Raw genomic sequence first — 20,391 nt, 5'->3', positions numbered from 1 at the left:
TGACATTGTCTCTCTCACTGTCAAAAGAATATCTAAATAAGATACTTTTAGTTGTTATTATCTTGTTCTGAGTTATGTTGAAGGGATATGGAAATATAACTCTGTTGTGAATAGGCCCTATGCGATAATTACGGGCTACTGATATTATTATTTATAAATGTATAATTAAACTTTTTAAAATGTACAGTTTGTTGTTGTTTTGTTTTTAAAAGATATCCTAATACAACAAATGCATTAATCTCTCAATTGGGTATTTATCATTAAAGATATAGAGTTTGCAATCTAACGGTCAAAATGACCGCTTGTGGCAGTTCTAGTAGTTATGGAATTCTGGCACTTCTAGTGTTAACGTTAGTTAATACAAATCCAGCTGTTCATTGTTAGTTCAGGCAAAGAACGTATATTGACAAGAAGTGAAAGCCACTAGAACGTTCCATTGCAACACCAGCGCCCAGCAGCAGCCCTACGCGTCCGCCATTTTGGGGTGAAACCGACTCGGCAGTCATATATTATACATATATTTAGTCCAGTGCAGAGGTCATTTTTAGGTTGAAATAATTAGGTGATTATTTTAATTCACAACAGTTAACGTTATATCCGTTAAAAAGAAGTTGCTAGGCTTTTCCCCCACATAACTTGAGACAGGGAAGTTCAAGGATTTAATTAATTATATTAATCTCTACATTAAGTTTGACAGGTAAGAAGAATAAAGTGATGTAAGTTCATAAAGTTATAACGTTAGACCGTTTCCCAGGAGGTACACATAACCTTACATACAAAAATAAGTTCAATGAAATAAATGAATTCAGCAAATAAATGTAATTGTACTAAAATGTAAATGTTGGACAATAAATATATAACAGCAATAGAATAGCTTTACAGTAAACTGGTTTTTTTGCAGTACTATTTTATATTAATGACCGTTAAAGCAAGCCTATGTAAACAAAAAAACACAGATAACGGACACACCAATGCATCATGTTAAGATCATCATGTTTGTAGCACGATCCAGGGGATTAAAACGTACAAAATATATTTCAGGCCTAGTGGAGTTGGTAACTAATAATAGTAGTAAATGTGTAAAGTTGCATAAAAATGCAAGAAAAACTACCTAAAAAACTGTTATCTGTGCTGTTGCCCAGTAACTCCAGTTGGAATTTTCACCCCAAAATGGCGGCCGCGCCACCTAGTGGCTGTTACCAGAAAAGCATCGGAGTTTCGCCTCTTGTTCTTCTATACTCTTTGGTTCAGGTTAGTTCACAGTGCATTAACTAATGTTAACAAGATTTTAATAAAGTATTTGTAAATGTTGAAATTAACATTAACAAAGATTAACAAATGCTGAAGGAGTATTGTTCATTCTTAGTTAATGTTAACTACATTAGTTAACATTAACTAAGAATGAACAATACTCCTTCAGCATTTGTATAATGCTGCTGCTCCATCTATTGGATAACAGTGGTATTACAGACTATATACAGTTGAAATAAATGAATGGAAATTTGGTTTTCACTTATATCTCGGGAACGAGATAATGAAAAAATTATCTAAAGATTGGGGGCGTTCCCGAGCCCCGCGACGATAGATTTGGATCAAGAACCCCGAGAGAACCTTACCATCAAAATTTGAGCGTGCAGCGACTTTCTGTTTTCGAGTTATGAGTGAATTTGTCCTTGGGGGGCGTGGCCCAACGTTATACTTTCGTTTTCAGCCTTCCTGTGACACAATTGTAAATAGTAATAAATAAAACAAGTAAATGCAGTCCATAATACTCCAATAGATGAATTTGGACAAAATGTGATTGTAAATGTTGAAATAATGATTTTAGAAATTCTAAATATGAATTATAAAACAATATTAGGGAGTAGTATGATGAAATGACAGCAAGGGGCAGTAAAATACCACTTTGGTATTTTTTTAATAAAAAAATAGCTTTAAGCATTTGTTTGTTAGCCAATGCTGAAAGCTGATTAAAAAAAAGATTAAAAATGTCGGTAACACTTTACAATAAGGTTAATTTATTAAACATTAATGTATTAATTAACATTAACTAACCATGAGCAATACATTTGTTACTGTTTTTGTTCATCTTTGTTAACGTTAGTTAATACAAATCCAGCTGTTCATTGTTAGTTCATGTTAAATCACAGTGCATTAACTAATGTTAACAAGATTTAAATAAAGTATTTGTAAATGTTGAAATTAACATTAACAAAGATTAACAAATGCTGAAGGAGTATTGTTCATTCTTAGTTAATGTTAACTACATTAGTTAGCATTAACTAAGAATGAACAATACTCCTTCAGCATTTGTATAATACTGCTGCTCCATCTATTGGACAACAGTGGTATTACAGACTATAAACAGTTGTATAAATAAAAACTTTCGTTTTCAGCCTTCCTGTGACACAATTGTAAAGAGTAATAAATAAAATAAATAAATGCAGTCCATAATACTCCAATAGATGCATTTTTACAAAATGTGATAGTAAATGTTAAAATAATGATTTTAGAAAGTCTAAATATGAACTATAACAATATTAGGGAGTAGTATGATGAAAATGACAGCAGGGGGCAGTAAAATATCACTTATTGGCTGTTAGCCATGCTTGACCTTTTTTTAAGAAGCTATGAGCATTCATTGAAAAGATATTGGCTTTTGGTCAAGGCTACATATTGAAGTGACCCTATTATAGTCATCCAAATGTTATGCATTACAAGTTATACATTTTCTGATAATTATTGTTCTAGAGAGTACAGAGCAATAGATGAATTGGGACAAAATGTGATTGTAAATGTTAAAATAATGATTTAATAAAGTCTAAATTTCAATTATATATAACAATTTTAGGGAGTAGTATGATGAAATGACAGCAGGGGGCAGTAAAATACCACTTATTGGCTGTTATAGCCATCCAAAATGTTATAGCCATCCAATTTACACTATTACAGCCATTCAAATGAAGAAATTACACCTTTTCTGATAATTATTGATCTAGAGAGTCCAGATAATTGTACTGCACTGGTTTTAAACATTAAGATATGAAAATTTTACGATCATAGATGGAAAAGACCATTTACAGCCAATACAGGCAATTTACCATAGGAAATATATGGTTTTAAAGCTTTTTAACAGTTATAGCGCCACCTATGGTCCGATCTCCATGAAACTTTGCATGCTTCCTCACCATGGTATGACACATATGCTCATCAATTTTTGTCAAGTTCTGAGTTTTCATTTATGATTTATAGGCTTTTGAGTGTATTTTGACACGCCCCTTTTCTAAATGACCCTGTTACAGTGAACCAAAGGGCAAAGTTCAACTTTTTTTTGATAATTATTGATCTAGAGAGTCCAGAGAATTGTCCTAGACTGGTCTGGTTTTGATCGGGCGAAAAACCAGGGACTAGTTCGCAAAAGTAGGTTTTTAACATATTCGTGAATATTTAATGAACGATTTGATTGACAGCAATGGTTCTAGAGGCAAAGTTGTTCACCATGAGGATATCTATAAAATGATATGCATTTTGGGGGGATGTGTGCAACACCACGTGATTACAGAGCCGTGAAACTCGTTAGCGCCAACTAGTGGCCGATTTCTTTCAAAACTCTTACAGACCTCTTAGGCCATGAGTCGAACATGCCCATCGAGTTTCGTTCCGATTGGCCTTCGTTAACCTTGTCTCATAGGTGCTTAAACTTCATTGGTCGATGGTGGCCATGTTTTTTGAGATACGCCAATATCCTTTTATACATACATGGCACCTTGGACCAAGACACTGCATACCAATTTTCAAGTCAATCGGACTAACGGTCAGGTGGCCACACCCCCTTTTATGTTTTTTTAATGTTATAGCGCCACCTAGTGTTCGATCGTCGCGATTTTTTTACTGTCACCTCAAATTGAGCTCATACATAGCTGTACCGAGTTTGGTAAAAATATCTCATTTCGTTCACGAGTTATAGCCATTTTAGTAAAATAGGCTCCGCCTCCTGCGAACGTTTTGACGCCCCTTAGTGACAGTGAATCGAAATTTCAACTTTTTTTCAATAATTATTGATATTCAGACTCCAGAGAACATTTCTGCACTGGTTTGGTTCTGATCGGGCAAAAAACCTAGGACTAGTTCGCAAAAGTAGGTTTTGGACAAAACCGGAAATAGCGAAAAAATTTGCATACCGGAAATGAAATCCTTGAGGCCTTTTTTGTTCGGCTTGAGCCAAGGATTCCAATGATATAAGACACTTGAGGCTGGGACAAAGGGTTATTGAGATTTAAGGAAAATAGTGCCATTTTTTTGTTTTTTGCGCTATAGCGCCACCTATGGGCCAATCGGGCTCATAATTTGATAACCTCTCCTCGATTTTTGTACTACCTACTGGCAAAGTTTCAGAGCTCCAGCACTTACGGTTTGGGCTGCACGATGCGTTTTAGGGGAAAATAATAATAATAATTAAAGCTGCAAGCAGCATTTAGCGGTGTTCAAGCAGTTAAGGCCTTTAAGGCCGTTAAGCACAAAAGCATCAAAAAAAAATTAAGTTTTATGTAGCATACATTTAAACACTGACATAATAGATGAAAAAGACCATTTACAGCCAATACAGGCAGTTATAGCGCCACCTATGGTCCGATCTCCATAAAACTTTGCATGCATGTTCATGATGTTATGTCACATATGGATTTATTCAGAAACATGGAACTACACACATCAAAATTCTATTGTAGATTAAACTGTCTCATTCAGGGTTCACATTTGTCAATGTGACAATGAATTTTGACTAAATGTGATTGTAAATGTTAAAATATTGATTATATAAACTCTAAATATGAACCATAGAACAATAATAGTCAGCATTATGACAAAATGACTATTTTAAACAGCAGGGGGCAGTAGAATGCCACTTATTGGCTTAATATCCCATTATGGTCATATAATTTCCCCCTTTTTAACTGTAATAGAGGCAAATTTTGTCCGATCTGTCTGAAAATTGTCATGCTTGTTTAGAGTGATAGGTCTCATGTTCTGAGTTGTTTTTAATAAGATCTGAGCATTCATTGAAGAGATATAGGCTTTCGGGCACACTCGGTCAAGGCTACACATTGAAGTGACCGTTTTATAGCAATCAAAATGCAGAAGTTAAACCTTTTCTGATAATTATTGATCTAGAGAGTCCAGAGAATTGTACTGCACTGGTTTTAAACATTATGATATGAAAAGTATACGATCATAGATGGAAAAGACAATTTACAGCCAATACAGGCAATTTACCATAGGAAATGTATGGTTTTAAAGCTTTTTAACAGTTATGATGAGTTATGGGCAATTTAGACACATGTGCTCATCAATTTTTGTGAAGTTCTGAGTTTTTATTTATGATTTATAGGCTTTTGAGTGTATTTTGACACGCCCCCTTTTCTAAATGACCCTGTTACAGTGAACCAAAGGGCAAAGTTCAACTTTTTTTTGATAATTATTGATCTAGAGAGTCCATAGAATTGTCCTAGACTGGTCTGGTTCCGATCAGGCAAAAAACCAGGGACTAGTTCGCAAAAGTAGGTTTTGGACAAAATTGGCCATAACAAATTTTTTTTTGCTCAAATCGACAATCCGAGATATACATCTTGTCCGTCTTGAGCCAAGGAACACAGTGGTGTACAAATCTAGATTCTAGGTCAAACGGTCGATGAGTTATGGGCAATTTAGTACTTTTGGTTGCTGTAGCGCCACCTATGGGCCAATCAGGGTCATACTCTGATAGGTTCTCCCCAAACTGAGGCCCTAGCATCTGGCCAGGTTTCAAGTCTCTAGGCCTTACGGTTTGGGCTGCACGATGCGTTTTAGGTTTTTTTTTTTTTTCAAATAGCAATTACAATAGGTTTTCAGCACTTCGTGCTTGAACACCTAATAATAGGGGACCTTTTTGACAGTTATAGCGCCACCTATGGTCCGATCTCCATGAAACTCGGCATGCTTCTTCACCATGTTAGGACACATGTGCTCATCAATTTTTGTGAAGTTCTGAGTTTTTATTTATGATTTATAGGCTTTTGAGTGTATTTTGACACGCCCCCTTTTCTAAATGACCCTGTTACAGTGAACCAAAGGGCAAAGTTCAACTTTTTTTTGATAATTATTGATCTAGAGAGTCCATAGAATTGTCCTAGACTGGTCTGGTTCCGATCAGGCAAAAAACCAGGGACTAGTTCGCAAAAGTAGGTTTTGGACAAAATTGGCCATAACAAATTTTTTTTTGCTCAAATCGACAATCCGAGATATACATCTTGTCCGTCTTGAGCCAAGGAACACAGTGGTGTACAAATCTAGATTCTAGGTCAAACGGTCGATGAGTTATGGGCAATTTAGTACTTTTGGTTGCTGTAGCGCCACCTATGGGCCAATCAGGGTCATACTCTGATAGGTTCTCCCCAAACTGAGGCCCTAGCACCTGGCCAGGTTTCAAGTCTCTAGGCCTTACGGTTTGGGCTGCACGATGCGTTTTAGGTTTTTTTTTTTTTTTCAAATAGCAATTACAATAGGTTTTCAGCACTTCGTGCTTGAACACCTAATAATAAGGGACCTTTTTGACAGTTATAGCGCCACCTATGGTCCGATCTCCATGAAACTCTGCATGCTTCTTCACCATGTTAGGACACATGTGCTCATCAATTTTTGTGAAGTTCTGAGTTTTTATTTATGATTTATAGGCTTTTGAGTGTATTTTGACACGCCCCCTTTTCTAAATGACCCTGTTACAGTGAACCAAAGGGCAAAGTTCAACTTTTTTTTGATAATTATTGATCTAGAGAGTCCATAGAATTGTCCTAGACTGGTCTGGTTCCGATCAGGCAAAAAACCAGGGACTAGTTCGCAAAAGTAGGTTTTGGACAAAATTGGCCATAACAAATTTTTTTTTGCTCAAATCGACAATCCGAGATATACATCTTGTCCGTCTTGAGCCAAGGAACACAGTGGTGTACAAATCTAGATTCTAGGTCAAACGGTCGATGAGTTATGGGCAATTTAGTACTTTTGGTTGCTGTAGCGCCACCTATGGGCCAATCAGGGTCATACTCTGATAGGTTCTCCCCAAACTGAGGCCCTAGCACCTGGCCAGGTTTCAAGTCTCTAGGCCTTACGGTTTGGGCTGCACGATGCGTTTTAGGTTTTTTTTTTTTTTTCAAATAGCAATTACAATAGGTTTTCAGCACTTCGTGCTTGAACACCTAATAATAAGGGACCTTTTTGACAGTTATAGCGCCACCTATGGTCCGATCTCCATGAAACTCTGCATGCTTCTTCACCATGTTAGGACACATGTGCTCATCAATTTTTGTGAAGTTCTGAGTTTTTATTTATGATTTATAGGCTTTTGAGTGTATTTTGACACGCCCCCTTTTCTAAATGACCCTGTTACAGTGAACCAAAGGGCAAAGTTCAACTTTTTTTTGATAATTATTGATCTAGAGAGTCCATAGAATTGTCCTAGACTGGTCTGGTTCCGATCAGGGAAAAAACCAGGGACTAGTTCGCAAAAGTAGGTTTTGGACAAAATTGGCCATAACAATTTTTTTTTTGCTCAAATCGACAATCCGAGATATACATCTTGTCCGTCTTGAGCCAAGGAACACAGTGGTGTACAAATCTAGATTCTAGGTCAAACGGTCGATGAGTTATGGGCAATTTAGTACTTGTGGTTGCTGTAGCGCCACCTATGGGCCAATCGGGGTCATACTCTGATAGGTTCTCCCCAAACTGAGGCCCTAGCACCTGGCCAGGTTTCAAGTCTCTAGGCCTTACGGTTTGGGCTGCACGATGCGTTTTAGGTTTTTTTTTTTTTTTCAAATAGCAATTACAATAGGTTTTCAGCACTTCGTGCTTGAACACCTAATAATAAAAATCCTTACAATTACAATAGGTTTTCAGCACTTCGTGCTTGAACACCTAATAATAAAAATCCTTACAATTACAATAGGTTTTCAGCACTTCGTGCTTGAACACCTAATAAAAATCGGCACAATTACAATAGGTTTTCAGCACTTCGTGCTTGAACACCTAATAAAAATCCTTACAATTACAATAGGTTTTCAGCACTTCGTGCTTGAACACCTAAAAATCAGTACAAATACAATAGGTTTTCAGCACTTCGTGCTTGAACACCTAATAATAGTATGAATATTTCAATCTGGTGCATTTCGTAGGTAGTTTAAGATTTTTAAAAATATACTGTAAGGGAAAACAGGAGGGCATGAATCTGAACTGATGCACAGCAAAGTCCATATAACACAAGTCATTTAACTCGCCAGCTTTGAGATGCCTCTCGAGCAGCTATCTCAGTTATGTAAGTATAGCTCATGGCTCTCTTTGAATGGGGAAACATTAAATTCTCCAAAGCTGTTCACAAAGCTTACGATTAAATTTCATATTTGAAATCACCAATGAAATCTGATAACACTGTCGCATACATTTTGTTTCTTATGCTCAAATACTGTTAAAAGCTTATTTTTTTAGGTTAAACCAGCCAATGCACATGAGCAGTAATAAAGTGCGTCTCAGAACACTGGCTGTTTTCTATAAGAACCGGAGCTTCTAACGGCAGCTGCAGTGATGCGATGGCTTTACGAATTGAAGATTGCCTCTTTAATTTTGAAGGCGGGATTTATTTTGCCGTATTGCGCTTTGCGCTTTCTGCTTTCTCCAGAATAGGAGTAGACCGTGTTTGTATATCTAAAGTCTTTGTGCATAACTGACACAACCCGCAAGCACTTTGTTTTAACTTTAAATGCACCATACTGCAACTGTTTCAACTTGACACATAGACACATTAACCTCATCTCATTTTGCCAGAACTTTTCTCTTTCTTAGCAATGTGAAGACATGCAAATCTGGTTTTGGCATGCTAATGAAACCTTGCCTTTTTAAAATAAATAAAGGCATCCTTGGAGGTTTTCGCAGATAAAAAGAATGAGGTTTATGTTCAGGCATGAATACTCAACCCGGTTCCAAAATCAAATCACAGAGCCCCTGAAGATGCAGGCTACCTACTTGAAAAAACTTGAGCTTGTGGGCTGCTAGGAAAGCTTTAATGAAATGCACTGTGGATTAGATATTACAAAATGAGCCTTGAAGTCAGGGTCCCTCCATATGCAGTGATTGACTGCAGAGCTCCAATGGAATCCATTTTTAATATTCTGAAATCTAATTATGAACAAAGTGAAGAAATCATTTGGTATTTGATCAGACTGCTTATAGCTGGAATTAGAGAAGTAGACAGTGCTATTTGTGTCGTATTCTCTATTTTAACAGTGGTGGTAATTATAATTTGAGAATGAAGACTTCAGTATACCCAACGCGAAGATTCTTCACTCTTCTTCACTTCGTTCTTCACTCTTGGTTAAAAGTATGTGTTAGCCAGCTGAGAATATATGATGAAATCAGTGAAGAAATAAACTGGAAAAGATGTTTGTTTCAAATTAAGTGGAGTCCCAGTTCACACCCACCTATTACATCATCATCGCTGACCAGTGGCTGTTTCTGTTTAACAGCTGGTATGAAGTTTTCGGTAACACTTTACTTGAAAGGGTGTGCAAAAGACTGACATGACACCTTCATAATCATGACACATGTTTTATGCATGTTTATGACAACTGTCATTAAGTGTCATTCGCTCAATTTTTAATGCAAATATGACATTGTTTGAGATGTCTTTGTCCAGATCATCCAGGTGGATGCTGCACATTGGTGGTGGTTGAGGAGATTCCCCCTTCTATATAAAGCGCTTTGAGTGCAGAGAAAAGCGCTATATAAATGTAATGAATTATTAGGGGCCAAGCACCGAAGGTGCGGAGGCACCTATTGTATCTGTTCCCGTTCCTATTATTATTATTAGGGGCCAAGCACCGAAGGTGCGGAGGCACGCATTGTATCTGTTCCGGTTCTTATTATTCTTCCGTTTCCGTTTCTTCTTCTTCTTCTTCCGACTGGGCGTCTATGGCAGCCCATAGAACCGTTTGCGGGAAAGTTGTTTTGGTTTGACATTCTGATAGAGGACAGTCCCAACATTGCCTCTAGTGCCACCACCTGTCCAAAGTTTCACTCATATTATGCTAATAACTTTTGGACCGTAAGGGCTATCAACAAAACTCTTTTTTTCCTCTGATTCCTGAGCTCATGACGATTCGATCGCACCCTATGACGTAATTTTCCGTCATAAAAATATGGCCGCCATTTTGAATTGTCCAAAAAACCTACTTTTGCGAACTGGTCCTAGACAGTTTGTCCGATTTTCACCAAAATTGCACCAGATCATCTCCAGGCAGTGTCGACAAAAAGTTATGGAATTCAAATTGATTCGCTTAACCGTTTTCGATAAACACACAAACTAATTTTACGTAGCGCTTGCAAAAACAGACATAAGGCTGTATCTCCACAACGCTTAATCGTATTCAGACCAATCTTGGTACATGTCATCAGAAGCATGACCTGAGACTACATGCTGCGTTTCGGTGCAGCGCCACCTACTGGTCCGGAGATATGAAAAATGGCTATTTTTGCTTATAACTTCTCAACGGTTTGTCCAAAAATCATAAAAAGTGGTCTCGTTAGATTCAGGTTGTCATGCCGAGTCGACTGATATCCAATTTTTCCAGATCGGCCATTTTGGCTGTCGGCCATTTTGAATTATGTGCTAAAATGCTGTATTTTTTTAACGCATGAACGAATTGTTACAAAACTCGGTATGGGTCATCAGTACGATGCCTTGAAGTTTCGAAAGAGCGCCACCTAGTGGTAAAATTTATTTTTCAAATGCTTATAACTCTGGGTGTGGTTGACTTATTTTCACAAGAGTCATCTCGTTGGGTTTCTGAATCCTTGCCGAGTCCACAGATACCAAACATGCTAGGTTTCGTCTTACGGTTTGTGTAGCGTTGTGATTTAGCGCTTAAAAAACATTTGCGGATATCTTCGAAAACGCTAGTCCGATCGAGACGAAACCACCGTCAGAAGTTTGGAAACATAGGTCGCTGACTAAATACCAATACCCAAATGCCAAAATATTGATAGTAAGGGGTCGTAAAATTCAATCAAAGTCACGTGTCAGTCATTTTTGACGCGTTTCTTCATATTTATGTCTATAACTCCGAAGCGAATTGAGATATTTTCACCAAATTTGGCACACACATGTATAGGCTCATTCTGAGGACACATGAAAACAATTGTGGGATTTTGCCTCTTGGTGGCGCTATAATAGAACAAAACATGAAATTCCCATTGACTTCAATACAGTTTTGTTATGTAAAATGCTATACTTAAATGCATTGCTGTAACATTATGAAACTCAGAATTTGCCACCAACACCATCCCCTGAAGGTACTCAAAAGATTTCGAGTTAATGCCACCTGTTGGTCAAAAGTTAAATTAAATTTCCAAAAATGCTAATAACTTTTGAATAAATATGCCTATTGTAATGACACTAGACATTAGACTAAGATAGATTCCTTGGGTCATGCCGAGAACAAAGATACCAAGTTTGACGTATTTGGACGATTTTCCTGTCCGCCATCTTGATTTTCATTGAATACCTACTTTTTCAAACTCCTCCTAGGCCGTTTGTCCGATTTTCACCAAATTCGAATCGTATCATCTCCAGACCGTGCTGAATAAAAGTTATGGATTTCGTGTTGATAGACGAAACCGTTTTCTTATACTGCAGCAGCATATTTGAGGCATGTGGCCAAAAGGACTATTCAGGCTTCATATCTGCAATGCCTCGACATATTGACACCAAACTTTGTGGGCTCTACTTTAACGATTTAAAACTCAAGTGTCAAGCGCAAAGCGCAAGTAACTTTTTGGGCGGATCTCGGCGCTGTTGCTATTTAACCGGCGGGATAAATTACTCCTGCGCTTGACGCAAATCTAAAAGGGGTTGGTCTGAAGTAGCTTCATTATTCATAGGTGTGGTTTGAGCGTAACAGGAAACAAACCAATAAGAGCGTCACATCATATTCCCTTTAAGAGCATGATGAACGAGGTGCGCTTGTTCCATGACGCAATACTATTATAACGGCGCATTTACCAGGCGCGCTTCAGAATCGGTTCACAGCCGAGGGGATCGATGTTCTCGTCAGGGCCGTAAAAGAAAGAGAAGTGACATTGGGGATGGGACAAACCCACCCAAATTAGCTTCGGTTAAACATGCATATAATAATTTGGGTAAATGTGTAAGCTTTATGCCTATTTTTCCCATCGTCATGGACACAACAATGATTTCCCTCGTGTTTTAATATTTTTCCTTATAATAATGTATCATTTGCAAAAAGTAAAATGGATCTGTGTTGATGAGAGAATCATCTACAGTGTATGCGCGTTGTTCACACTCTGTATTATGGCCAAGCATGCGCGCTTAACCCTCTGGGGACCAGAGTGTTTTTGGGGCCCTTGGGATGTTTTGACATGCACTGACATTTGTGCTTTTTTCAGTTATTTATAAACATGTTAATGGCAAAGGTGTAAATTCACTCTATATAGCACACACTTGGCTACCATGATGAGTGAGCAACATGTATGTACATGTTTGTATTTTTAATAGAATAATGTTTATGCGTGGTTATTGAAAAAAATAAAAATGAAAGTTGCTGAAATAAGACCACAAAACACATATTGATTATTTCTTCACAAGACTTTTGAAAATTGTATCACATAGCCTAGAATATTTGCTCCAAAACTATGTGAGAATCATCCTGACTACTCATTCAGATAAGTCAATAAAGTCTTTTACATTTTTAATGACGTGTTTTGTTTGAAAAAGCTTTATGCAGGAGGCGTGGTCTCTCATTAATATGTGTGGAATTTCACACCTGAGAAAGACAAAGACCCTCCCCATAATGGCCCTATTAGGTGCTATCAGGCCATATCATTACAGGAGCCTTGCACAAAGAATGAGGAGATTTAAAAAAGAATGGCTTTTAGATTGTTTGGATTTATATAAGGAAAATACAGGGTGCATAAGTCTGGACACTTCTATCACACACCCTTCACCATATAGACATGGTTTTATTTCAGTTCAAAGTTCAAAGTTAGAGTTGGAAACATCTTGAAAAGAAAATTGTCTTTCTCCATAAATGTCTTAGTTTGATCATACATATTTCAAAGTTGAGGATTCATTATTTTGATATAGCTTGAACAAACACCATAACATCTTAGTTGATTAGTTTATTGACAAAACATACTATATATTTAACATATGAGCAGAAACTCCTAAAAAAAGCTTATTTGATGTCTATTTTAGAGTAAAAACTTTATCCAAAACGAGTCAACGAAATGTTATTTAGTCTGTAACAGTGCGTATCTGTGCGTTCATTCATTCATTCATTCATTCTCACACACACACACACACACACACACACACACACACACACACACACACACACACACACACACACACACACACACACACACACACACACACACACACACACACACACACACACACACACTTACACACATGATTCACATTTAACAGTACGCTATTTTTCCGTTTACAGACACTAACGTTATTCTATATCGCGATTAGAACAAAGCACTTGCAAAAAACACTTACTTCTCAGCTGAATCTGTTCATCCTCGCAGTGAAAATAAACCCAGTGGTAAATGTCCCAGGATTGTTCCTCATATAGCCGCGCAAGACGACAGTAGATTAATCTGACTAAAAAATAATGTGTGTTTTCAGAGTTTATGGGCGTTAACGCGTCTCAATGTGTTGCTTCACATATTTGCGTTTGAATAGCGCGTGCTCTCCGTGGGCGTGTCACATTACCAGGGATAATCAGCTGAGAGAACGATAATGAGACGGGCTGACACGTCTCTCTTTTTATATAGATGACATAAACGGAGAATATTAATTTTAGTTTTGAATCGGATCATTTAAAAGTACAAACTCAAACGATTTAAAAGATATATTGCTTATGGCTGGGTGAATAGTATTAGCTGAGTTGTGTTGAAGATTAGAGACGTGCTCCAGAAAAAAAGTTCACGGTGACTGAGAGGCAGAACGCACACCCTGTTTATTTTCTTTATTTTACAAAAGCACAATATTTTATTTCGATTGTATGTGGGCACATAAAAAAGTAGACATTTAACAGATTATTTTCTCATATTTCTTAACTCTATATGAACAGAAATGATGGTAGTACTTTAAGTCTATTTTTCTGCTATGTGAAAAAAAACGAGCAAAACGCGCCCGCGCGTTTCTGGTCCCCAGAGGGTTAAAATAGCATCTGAATGTACGCGCAACACGCCACTGACTTTAGACTAGGTTTTTTCTGGTCAGTGGTGCAATTGTTTTCTGGAACTGCAAAATAGCACCAGGGATTGTTTGCGCCGGAACACGCCTCCTTTTTTGCGCTGAACCGCCCAGGGAGCGCAAGTTCATTCCCTAGTTTGCCGGCGTGCGTCTGTGGAGGGAAAAGTCCGCTTTGCACGGGTGCAAAATACGAATGATACAATCAAATGTACAAAGTCAATTGCGCTGGGTGCAAGATAGGGCCCTGTATGTGTCATTGTCACCTCACTCTGACCACACCACGTCAATTTCGTAACTGCGCCAGCTACTGGTCGAAAGTGATAATCCATTAAATCATACTTTTAGTTAATGTATATGATTTTTCAGCCATTTTACCAAAATTCTCTTAAAATGTCTTTAATTGCTCCTTGCTGCAGTTGATCTGCCACTCCCACCCATGATGGCATCTGTTGCCGTTTCTTGCGCTTGGCCGCGGTAATGCTTGCAGCTTGCAGCTATATTTATTATTATTATTTGTTATGACAACTTGACATAAACCAATACATCATAACCTGTCAGTGTCTTTGTCATGACAACTTTGGCCTCATGACAGCCAATGTCAAAACCAACCACCTGACAGTTTAATGTAATGTTAACCAATAAAGCTTAGTGGTTTCTTAAGTTTGATAATTAATCTGCTATGACATGTTTCTAACATATTTATGACAGGTTGTGTTGTCTTAGTAATGTCAAGTTGTCAGGACAAAGATACTGACAGGTTATGATGTATTGGTTTATGTCAAGTTGTCATTACCAAGACATCTCAAACAATGTCATATTTGCATTCAAAATGTCATAATTGAGCAAATTACACTTAATGACAGTTGTCATAAACATGCATGAAACCTCCTTCATATTCATGACATGTGTCATGTCATGATTATGAAGGTGTCATGTCAGTCTTATGCACACCCCTTCAAGTAAAGTGTTACCACGTTTTCTAACAGTTTGCACTGGTCAGTTGAACTACCAGATCAAATTCAAAAGCACCTGCAAATCACACCCATTTGTTCTTCATTTCTTCTTCAGTATTGGCCTTGACATGGAACATTCTGCCGAAAATTGTTAATAATATTGCTAATTCATGTTTATTAAAAAAAAAAAACCTCACATTCAAACTGTCATCTTTGAAACCATAGAAAATGATATTATGTGATATTATTATTTTAATTTGTTTGTGAAGCTATGAGAAATCTGATTGTTGATGTAAAAAGTGTTCAAAGGGTTCTTACCTTGTCACCTCTTGGGCCAGGTGGACCCTAATGGGAATTATAAAAGAGAAAACAAAAATGTAAAGTTTGCTCCATAAACTGAAACGTAAAAAAAGAAAAGGAATAAACGTGTTACACATGGATTGTATATATTGGTGTGCTGTACAGGAATTCCACAAATAACACACGTCTACAGAATATAAAGATGCATAGTATCCCACACATGCTAAATTCAGAGTGAATGGTATTATGCCTTTAGTGTCAATCTCCAGTTGTTCTACTCAGTTTCAGGCTTACAAGGTGACTCTCTCTGCCTTTCAACATGATGACCTAAATTCTGTCTTCTCCCACTTTGAACACATTAAACATTAAGTGTTGTTTTTGAATATGAAATCTTTGCACTGTTATATGACAGACCTTTGCTGCTCAGCATGCTAATGAAATGTGGTGATTTCTTGGTACAAATGTGACCAGCTACAAAAGGTCAGTACTTGTTTGTATGCACAAGAGTGATCTGTAAATTTTCTCAAAAAGTATCCATTGGATCCACTGGAATCTACAGACAAAGATGGAAACACAGTTGATGCCATGATGCCATTGCTGATGGGAGAAAGTGTTCCTGGGCTATGTAATACTGGAAAAACGGAAGAACTGGAAGAGAGGGCAACTCTCTGAGAAAGCAAAGGAAATTAACATTTGTACTCTCTCTTGTGAAGTTAGCATCACCATTCGAGAAGCAAGTCTCAGTATCATCCTAATCTACATCTCTTTCCCTCTTCCCCCATTCCTTCTGTCTCTCATGCTGAGATCACCAAAATTCACCCAAAAATCTATGTGGTTTAATGTGAATAATTATCATACGGTATTATACATGTTTGGTATCATTTGAAATGTCTCAGTGCGACTGGTACAAATGTCTCATTCTCCACAGAAGTAAACCAAAAGGTAATAAAAAATTTTTATGAGTTTAAAGATACATTGCTTACAGAGGAGGGCGTGTCTTCCAGGCAAATGGCATCCTGCTCTCAAAAGGTGTAAACTCTGAATGCAAATTCCCATTGTTAGCTAATGTTTCCAGGTGAAAGAAGTTTCTGTCTCGGTCTGGGTATTTAAGGAAAGAGCACAAAAGTCTCAGGGCGATTTGTAATGAGATCGGCCCATAATGCATGTCATGTATCATGTATGTCTTGAGTCAGGTACATCTTTTACTCTTTATCTCTGAGCATTAGATGTTATTGTATTGATTATCTTTGAACTGATTAGGAAATTGGCATGATACACTTACCTGACATAATAAATTGTTACATTTGATTTTATTCTGAATTACTCTGAAGTTATTTTCTCAAGTAGATTAAGTGAAGTCTTAGACCCCATTTACACCTGGTATTAAAATGAGATCTGTATCCAGATAAGTTATCCGGATAATAAAAAACGCATGTTAATGCAAGGTGTAAATACGTTGTGATCGGATTGTGATCGGATCTGCCTGACCACATCTGGAGGTAGTTTGGCTCGCATTGTGTTCGGATCTTTACTAGGTGTAAACGCAATCCGTACGACGTGATGGCATTCGTACCTGCCAAACGTCATCCTCCAGCGCTCCTCAAAGCCAGTCACCACGTCCCGATGCCCTTGTCCCTTGGGCAGTTCGATACAGTGACCAAACACAGACCGTAGCGCTCTGGCGACCTGGTAGACTCCGTGGCATACAGTTGCTGTACTTATTCCAAAGAGATGAGAGATTGTCCTGTACCCAGACCCTGTGGCATAATACCAAAGCGCAGCTGCTACTCTCTTCTCCACAGACACCGACGACCGCAGCAGAGTATTTCTCCGTGACAGCAGAGGCCGCAACTTCTCGCAGATGTAGTCGAACAAATGTCGGTTCATTCTGAAGTTTGCCATCCAGTCATCTTCGCCAAAAGACCCCAAGACAATACGTTCCCACCACTCATTACTCCGTTCTCTCATCCACAGAGACCGGTTCACTGTCGTAGCATTCACAGTAGCCGCAAAAACAACAGCTGCAAACAGGGCCTGTCGTCTTTTCTGTTTGCTCCTAATAGAAAAACGTTGAAAATGACCCCTACCGCGACAGAGAAAGTAGAAACAGGCGGTACAGTAATAGCATCTCTAACGATCCTACACCTGTTGACAAACTACAGCTGATTTCCCGCCACCTCAGTGCTCACGTGCAGGTGTCACTCTGGAGGACAGAGATCCGAACTCGATGTGGATAACGAGAACGCATTAAAAATACAAGGTGTAAACGCAAAGGTAAGATCAGAACACTTATTATCCGGATAACTTATCTGGATACAGATCTCATTTTAATACCAGGTGTAAATGGGGTCTTATGTTTTCGCAAATCTGCGTTCAGGGTTAAGTACATACTAGATACCAGTTTAGATGTAGCGTGGGGCACGTCTGGTGGGATTCTAGATTCCTGACTAACTCCTTGACTTTAAGTTGTTATGCAGTCGCAAATAGGGGGCTAGGTAAGAATAGTATTGAGGTAATAGCAGCGTTTAGAGCGGCACTATCTTAATGTACAAGCCATAACCTCTGGTTATTGTTTGGGCTTTAACTAAGTTGTTATATGGGCGACTGTAGGGGGCTACATGGGTACTTTTTAACAATAGCAAGCGTGTGCGGCATTGTTAAACTGCTTTAGCCATAACCTCTGATTATCGATCAGACTGAAGAGTTTGTGATCGTGAGATCTGCGTAAAAGAACGGCTGGCGCGAGACTCTCTGAGCGACATAGATTACTAATGAACGAGTAAAATATGAAGTAAAAAGTTGATTAGAATAAATCAAATGTATTGCTAAAATATTATATAAATGACCAATAACCAATTGGCAATCTAACCTAAATTCGAGGTCATGATAAAATGCAGTCAGATTAAAGTTGAATTGGAATTCAATTACTTTGCCACGTGGAAAAGACAGTAACACGCGGTAAACCTTCACCCGCTTATCGGAAACTGTCATTGGACCGATTGGGCAGGCCTTACACACATAACTCCATATCAATCCTAAGCTTCACAACACAGGATATTATTAACCAATATAAAAAACAGATGTGTGCATTTCTTTATATCACTTTTAACCCAGCAAAATATTCAGGGCAGTTGTTAAATTTATTGATTGAACAATATTACATTTGAAATTATGAAACTTATGAACATATAAATAGTGTAAAGTACAACTATATTTTAGTATTAGTTGTTGCCTGTGTAGGATTTAAGGGCGAACCAAACACAAATGAATCTTCCAGATGATTCATTCAAACATAATTCTACGCAGAACTCAACACTCCAGACATTACCAAGCAGCAGTATATGTTAACGTTAGCTCAGTCAACATAAGGCTAACATCAACAGGTGTAGACAGATTATCTTGACCTGAGCTAATTTACTGAAATCAACCAACTCACACTTCCTTTCTTTCTTTTCATCCATGAGGATATTAAAGTCACCTGTTGTTGTTTCTGGCATTTCATCGCTGTCTGTGCCGCAACCTGCTAATTAGAGCGTTCAATGAGATATTTTTAGAGTGTGTACGCAACGTTCCAGGACGTGGACGCGCGCATCGACACAGACTCGGTCCTGCTCCTCCGTGGCGATGACGGCGTGCGGTTAAAAATCATAACAAACAAATTTGAAAGTGGGGGTGACACAAACGAGATTTTGAAAAGTGGGGGGGACATGTCCTGTCCCCATAGGAAATTACACCCGTGCAAGTTATTATTACTAAGATGAGCATGAACCTGTGCTGCCACTGCTTGTTCAAGAATCTTTGAAATAAATGGAAGATTTGAGATGGGATGGAAATTAACTAGAATTTTAGGGTCTGCACCAAGTTTCTTTAGCCTGGTTAAAACCAGACCATTCTCAGTTGTAACTGAGTTATGGTCTGGCAAAGCGTCATAGACAAATCATTTCCAGAGGGCGTCACCAACGGACGTCGCGGATAGACCTAAAACCAATCAGGGGTGCGTTTCCCGAAAGCATCGTTAGCCAACTATGGTCGCATGTTCCGTCGTTACCAATAGAGTTCAATGGGATTTGCGACCAACTTGCGACCATGGTTGGCTAACGATGCTTTCGGGTAACGCACCCCAGAGCGATGAAGGAGATGACGTATGCAGAGCGGAGTGTTGTTCTTTGCTCGGTTTTTAACAAAAAGGAAACGTTCAAATCGCTTAAAACAGACGTGATAGCTGATTCGAACGAGTGATGTTCGACGGCGGCATCCATCTTTGTAATGTAGGCTACAAAATGATGCTTCAAAATCCCAGCGCTGTCGTCATCGTGTAAAGCCCGCCCCAACGTTTCTGATTGGTGCCTCGATTTCGACGGATTGGAAATGGGCTTGAATGAGCTCTTTGCCAGACTAACTTTCAGAGCAAATCTAAATTTGCCGGAAGTTGTCTGGGTTTTCCCAGGCTAAAGTTTCTTATAGTGTTATAGCAGCTATTTTGAAAAATGATAGAACAATGCCGGAGCTAAGGGAAGTGTGAATAATACGAGTTATAAGAGAAGAAAGAGAAGGAAAACAGGCCTTTACCAAATGAGTTGGTATAGGATCAAGTAAACATGTGGAAGAATTAGATTTGTAAATTAACTAAGAAATTTCTCCTTCGGATGGCAAGTTGAAAGAAGAAAGGAAGCAGAGGGAAAAATTAATTGAGACACTGTGTGGTGAACTACAGTAAGGGGTAGCCAAAGAGGCCAATTGTTGGTGGATGGTAGTTATTTTGTCATTGAAAAAAGACACATTTATCACATTGAGCAGTGCAGTACAGGTGTGCAGGAAGTGTGTCAGGAGGTT

General features: G+C 38.3%; 1 protein-coding gene across 1 annotated transcript in view; it reads right to left on the bottom strand.

Annotated features, from left to right (window-relative positions):
- Nucleotides 1–15,598, bottom strand: part of LOC130077182 (collagen alpha-1(XXV) chain) — a 295,172-nt gene extending 279,574 nt beyond the window's left edge. Inside the window, exon 1 of the mRNA XM_056242326.1 lies at nucleotides 15,577–15,598. The gene's annotated coding sequence lies outside the window, so the exon portion shown is untranslated. The remainder of the gene's footprint in view (nucleotides 1–15,576) is intronic.
- Nucleotides 15,599–20,391: the final 4,793 nt, after the last annotated feature.

The sequence above is a fragment of the Rhinichthys klamathensis genome, unplaced genomic scaffold (assembly GCF_029890125.1).
Source record: "Rhinichthys klamathensis goyatoka isolate OS25496 unplaced genomic scaffold, OSU_Roscu_1.1 h1tg000722l_1, whole genome shotgun sequence".
Classification (NCBI taxonomy): Eukaryota; Metazoa; Chordata; class Actinopteri; order Cypriniformes; family Leuciscidae; genus Rhinichthys; species Rhinichthys klamathensis.
Note: the sequence above shows the minus strand (reverse complement) of the source record. Positions and strands in the feature narration are given on the sequence as shown.